At 48.9% G+C, this 6,261-nt stretch overlaps 1 protein-coding gene across 9 annotated transcripts in view; it reads left to right on the top strand.

Annotated features, from left to right (window-relative positions):
- Positions 1-259: 259 nt before the first annotated feature.
- The window catches only part of ATP2B1 (ATPase plasma membrane Ca2+ transporting 1), a 134,417-nt gene continuing 128,415 nt past the window's right edge, over positions 260-6,261 (top strand). For 6 of the 9 annotated variants that reach the window (XM_060414021.1, XM_042246596.1, XM_042246598.1 and 3 more), the window contains exon 1: positions 1,053-1,297. The gene's annotated coding sequence lies outside the window, so the exon portion shown is untranslated. Of the gene's footprint in view, positions 677-1,052; positions 1,298-6,261 lie in introns of those variants that run through there. The other 3 variants (XM_060414019.1, XM_042246594.1, XM_060414023.1) reach the window with 1 other exon arrangement.

Raw genomic sequence — 6,261 nt, 5'->3', positions numbered from 1 at the left:
GGTGAAGGGTGATCAAGTCTGCCTGCGGCAGTCATCGCTTTCCAGCCTCCGCAGTCGCGGGAGCCGCCCGGAGCCGCGCTGAAACAGCGGCTGTGACTGACGGAGTCACCGCCCCCCGCGTCCGAGCCACCCCCTCTTCCCCCCACTGTCCCCCCTGCCCCCCCCGCCCTGATACGTCATGGAAACACGGACGTCAGAGCCTCTCAGCCAATCGCTGACAGCGACTGGAGGAAAGGGGCGAGCAGGAGGGGGCGGGGGCAGCGGCCGGTCGGGGCGCTCAGCGGAGGAAGAGAGGGAGAGGCGCGCGGAGGCGCGAGTCCCCCGCCCCTCACTCCGGCCACCCTTTCCCCGCCGCGCGGCAAGTTCTAATCGTTGGGCGCGTGCTCGCCAGCCGGGAACGCGCTCGCCGGGTCTTCCCCTTAAACGCCCTCTCCGCGACGCTCGACTCCCAGTCTCCGTCCGAGTCGCGCTTCCTCCCGCGCGCGCGCGCGCGCGCGCCTGCCCGCCCCCAGGCTCCCCGCGGGCCGCGTCACGTGACCGCGCCTAGCCAAGGCGGCAGCGGCGGCGGCTCGAGCTTCGGCGGCGGCGGCGGCAGTGGCAGCGGCAGCAGCTGCGCCGCCAGCGTGGAGCGGGAGGCAAGAGGGTGTGGAGAGAAGGGAGCGCCAGACCGGAACGGGTGAGCGTCCTCCTCCCCTTGCCTCCCCCGGCAATCCTGCGGGCCACCGGGTGCAAACGGGGCCCCTGCCTGAAGCTTCGCGCAGCCCCCCTCGTGCTCGGTGGTGTGCTCTCCGGGGGCTGCGGGTCCCTCCCCGAGGGGGTCGGGCTGCGCTGTTCAACGAGGGGGCTGTACCCCCGCCCGCCGCTGCCTTTGCGGACGGCGGCGTGAGGCCGGCGGAGCTGCCCGTGCTGAGCGCGGCGCGCCCTATGTGCGGCTCTGCGGAGCCCGGGAGGCGGGTCCTGCGGGAACGCGGGCGGCCACTCGGCGGCTGCCGGGCTCTGGGCGGGGGCCGGCCCGGGCGCCGCCTCCTCCTCCGCCGCTGCCGCCTCCTCGCAGTGCAGCGTGAGTAGGGAGCCCAGGCTGGTGGACGCCGAGCCTCTCGGCTGCGCGGTCACCTCATCCTCGAGGTGCAGCCGATCCTCCGCGTGGCGCCCCAAGTCCTCCGAGCCGTCTGCGGATTAGCCGAGGACCGAGCCCTCGATCTCGTGCTTCCCGCAGCTCCCACCGCTCTCTCCCCCGACCCTCCTGCAGCCTCCCCTTTCTTTCCCCTTCGGAAAATGGTTCCTGCTGCCGGGAGAGGTGAGTCGCGGCCGCCGCCCGCCAGCGGCGGGGGCGGCTGGGCAGGTCACCTGCGGGGGAGGCCGGGCGGAACGCGGAGGTCCGGGCGTCGCGGCGGGGATTCTGACCCCTGGGTTCTCCGCGGACAGCGGCGATTCGGGAGAAGTTGGCGGGGGCGGTCCGCGGGGCCCCTCGCAGGTGGTCTCCCGCTGCGCCCGCCCCGGCAGATCGTAAAGGTGAGCGGGTTCCTCGGCGTGCGCCTCAGCGCCGTGTCCGACCGGGTGTCCCCGCCTAGGGCTCGAGGGACGGGGCTCGGTGGGACTTCGCGTCTATACCCGCAGCTTTTTATGGCTTCTCTGAGCCGCCTCGGCCGCGCCGTAGCCCATCCTGCGGCCGGCCGCCCCCGCCCCGGCGCCTGGTGACCTTGAGGGCAGCGGTGCCCGGCACTCCTTCCCCGCGCCCCGGGAGGGTCACCCCTCTAATCCCTGGCTTCGGCCCCACTGGCGCTCCGCGGGCGGAGAGCGGACCCCCGACGAGGGCTGGCTAACTGATATGTGTCACACCGGACGATGATTCCCCGGGAGTTGGAGAACCGCCTCGCCTTTCTCCCGGCGTCTCCAGTCTGGCCCCCAGGATGTTCATGGTTGCTTCCGTCCGATTTGCGTTCTTAGACTTAGTTTAAAAGAAAGAAAAAAAAACCTTGCGTCCTCTACTCTTTTTTTGGAAGGGTCAATAGGAACCGCATTCGCGGGGGTGTGTGTGTGGGGGGGGTGTGCTCCCTTGATTCCATCCTGTAGGCGAATCCTCTGGCTAGGCTAGTTAGCGACCCCTGGTTCTGCGCCGCGGTCCTTGGCCAGGTTGGTGTCTGTGCGCATTTCATTCACCAGTTTTCTGGCACCTGGCAGACGCCAGGAGTGCGTCTCGGAACTGGCAACGCCGGGAGTGCACGAATCCTGTGCGGTGCAGCGGTGCCGGGGCGGGCCAGAGGTGCCAGGGGGGTCTTTCAACCAGCGGAAGCCTTGGTCCTCCTCTGCAGGCGTAATTGTGCCCTTCCTGGGGTGGGAGCACAGCAGACAGCCACCTCGGGCCGCTGTGCGCGCTACTTTTCTGGGTTTATTAATAATCTAATGGCCCCTGTTGGTATCGATTGCTGTTCATGATAAATTAGTTCTATGGATTTTTCTTCCTCGGAGTGTAGGTATATGCATCTATTTGGACTGTCTGCCTTTCAATATGGAAGGCTTTGTTGTGTTTAACCTCCCCCACCTGAGGACAGTCTTATTTTAAAATAAAGCTCTTGTTCAGCGTGGGTGTATTTTATAATAAGAAGTACTTGTGAGGCTCTGCTTTGTATGAGGCTCTCGTCGGGCAGAGGGTGTGTAACCCTTTGGATAGTGGCCCACGTGAGTGAATGAAGGGCCTTCACCGCTCGCCCTGCTGCCAGCCTTCTTCCCCAGACTCCCTGCCCTTGTGTGTGGCAGAGGCGGATTGAGGGGAATTAAAGGGATTGGAGGAGAATCTGCTTTTTATACTTGAGCGTTTCATTTGGTCCCCCTGCTCCTCCCCCCCTTTTTTTCTTTTTTTGTCCTGGTGAGTTTAGATTTGAAGCAAATAGGAACATGTTCCTTAAAGGGAGCCTTTGAGAACTTGTATATGAAATGGGCTTATTTAGCCAAGATTTCAGGGGGACGTTTTAGTTTCTACCTTGCTTTGCATGAGACAGTTAAATTGCTGTAATTAAGGGTGGATCTCTGTCCTGATTTTGGCTTGGGTGTAACTGCAAAGATCTTTGAAAAGTAACAGTTATTTCCTACCATACAGTCTGCAAAAGTGAGTCACAATCGGGTGAGTTGAGGACAGAGCGCCACCTTTAATTTTAAGATTTCGGCATATTCTTTTATTAAAATGGTGAATATTCAGATTACGCCTTCTTGACTTTTGTTGGAGTTGTTGTCGTTACTGGCATCCCCATTTAGATGTGTAAGATGAAACTGTCTTCATTTTTCTGTATTTTGTAATTCTTCACTCCTTTAAGGAGGTTTCTGCAATTGTATGGGAAATCATAGTTTTTTTCACTGAAGCCTGGGATTTTAATATAGAACTCTGAGATGAGATGAGAAACTAGATTTGACTTGTGCTTATAAAATAACAGGGACAGTAATAGTTTGGATCTGTTTAGGAAAAGAAGGAAAGTAACAGCTTCATTGTAAATAGATATTTGAAACTAGGTGTTGCCACAAATAAGGGTACTCACTAGCATGACTGGTTATATAAATTATTTTTAGCTTCTGTGCTATATTAACAAATTCTAAAGTAAATGTGCAAAATTATTAACCTTGTTTGAATAAGGCGTGGTAATTCTTTTTTTGTTTTTCATCTTCCAGCAGCTTGCCTTTTATGGTTTGCGAGTTTTCCAATTACTTGTTTTTAGATAATGCAAACAAGGACTTCAGCAGGCGTACTTAACACTCAGAGTTATGGAAGACCTATTGGAAAAGGTGGTTTCTGTGTGTGCCTTTTCTCAAATGTAGCTCGTATAAAAATAAATGGAGTTTTTAATGCTTAGGAAACAAATGCTGTAGTGACAGCTGAATGGATGGGATTTCCTTCCCAACCACTTGCTCCTTCCTGTCCCCCTCCCTCACAGATCAAAAACTTAAGGTGCACTGTCAGTTCAGACAGGGATACCTTCTGATGATTGTGACTGCAGATGTAACTGAAAAAAGATTTAGCTTTCAAGTAATGAATGAATAAATGTGTGACTATTACCAAATATAGTTTTAATCACAAGCCGCAAGGTTGTCAGCATTCCTATCTGCGTTTAATTTTTAATTCAACACTTGAACAGTTTCTTCATAGGCTACTGTAAAGCATATGCTATTGAGCTCCAGATAATTTTATTAAGGTAAAAAAATCTGCTTGAGGTGAAAAGTAGTTTATGCTTGTAAGTCTATGGAATATGGCCCCAGGTTAAAGGACATCATTTGAGCAATTAGGTTGATGTATATAGAGTAATTATACAGTGTTACTCATATCTTGATAGAATCCTGATTTGGGGGTTAAATATACCGATTTCTTTTGTCTGACAGATATGTTAACTTCATTTTGCGTGCAGCATTCTCTTACCGTGTGAGTTGAATTATATTGGTTCACCGGTTTTAAGAGGAATGGCCAGATACAACTTTTGGTGGTCTTTTGCAATACTAACCAAAAAGTGTGTGAGAACCCTCTCTTTCTTTATGTTTTTACACATACATGCAGTTGAAACTGTTCATTCTCACTTTTTAATTATGAAATTTTGTAATGAATGAGCAAAAAATTAAAGGAGTAAGATCAGAATACAGAAACCTAAGAATTAAGTTTTTGCAGCTTAGGTATGAGTATTTACTTGCCCCGTTGTGGGGAATATTTTCTAATAGGTTTCATGATATGTAGAAGGGTACTGTGAGAGTAGCTTATTTTGGGATATATAGAATCTGAGGTAACATGGAAGGAAAATGATGGAATAGATACGGGAATAATTTTGAAAGAAAAGCTTAAAGATTTTTTAGCTTTTATAAATATTTTATACACACACATACACAGTTGTGTTGTTAAACTTTTTATTATGGAAATTGTCCAGAATGTGAAAGTAGAATAAGATACTTACTGTCCAGTTTTGACAGTTATCAATTCATGGCGCATCTAATTTCGTTTCTATTTTTAAACAAGAAATAGATCTATTATAAGTGGGGACATAAGACAGATGACTGAATTAAATTCTTATGTTTTTTATTTATAATTTCTAGGATATATACAATAATGTCCAATATCTAATGGAATCTAAAAGGTCAGTTTTTATGTTCCTTGTTTCTGTAATAAGTCTTTTATAGCAGGCATCTAAAGATAGTGTCTCTCAAATTTCACTCTTAATGATAATGCCTTTGAGTTATAAAATGCTTTACAGTATTTTGGAATGTATTACATACTATCTCATCTGATTCTCACAGTCAGTAATTCTGTGAAATGAGCAAAGTAGATAGCTATACTTTTCTTGTCTTTTAGATAGGTAAAATGATTTGTCTGGGCCCTAAGGTCATATAATACAGTCAGCAGCTAGATTAACTAGAACTGGACTCTAGGTGGCTTCTAGTTTTTGCTTCATTGCTCTTTCCATTATAAATGTTTATGTAAGTTTGTGAAAGTTATATAAGTTTATGAAAATCAGTTTCCGACCAGAGTAAATTTAATAGTGGAATATAAACAGATTTGTTTGGGTTTAACTTTATAAATTTAATCTTTGCTTGTATTTGGTATAATGTAAGTAAGCAGTTCATACCCTGATTTGCTTAACAGCTGAGGAAATGAATTTGACCATGTTTGAAGTTCTGTATTTTTAATATTGTGGATTGGATTATTTTTAAGTTAGGAGTTTTGTTCTCAAAGACCTGTTAGTCCTTGAAATGATCAGGGATGTCTTAAATCATGAGTTAAAACTAAAAGAGGCCTATACTGAAAATTTCTTTCAATTACTGCTGTAAATTTTTTCATGCATTTTTTTTTCCCCCTGCCACCACATGTTTTTTACCTAAAGCTTTTTGAAATGTTAACTTGGTACGTAACGAAGTTTGGTTTTAAAAGGTCCCAAATGAAGAGATTTTCGTTCTCGAAATCCAAAACCTTGTTGGAAATCTCACAAGAAAGGCGATGGTTCTCTAAAGTGTGTGCAGGAGGATCACCTGGGAGAGTTATTGAAAGTGCAGATTCCCTGGCGTTGCCCCTGCAGATCTGATTCAGCAGATCTGAGTGGGGCCCAGCAGTCAGCATTTTGAGAAACACTGACGTTGAATTTACATCCAGGTTAAAATTATATTGCATAGTAGAGATGCCTTTATAACTTAGAAGGGTGTTATTGATTTATTTGACTTTGAACATCGGGCTTTCAAGTAGTTTTGACTGTTGTAGCCAAGTTTGAGTTGTGGGGTTGGTTGGTTTTGTGATCATTG

The sequence above is a fragment of the Ovis aries genome, chromosome 3 (genome assembly GCF_016772045.2).
Source record: "Ovis aries strain OAR_USU_Benz2616 breed Rambouillet chromosome 3, ARS-UI_Ramb_v3.0, whole genome shotgun sequence".
Taxonomy (NCBI): Eukaryota; Metazoa; Chordata; class Mammalia; order Artiodactyla; family Bovidae; genus Ovis; species Ovis aries.
This window is presented reverse-complemented; position numbering and strand designations above follow the sequence as displayed.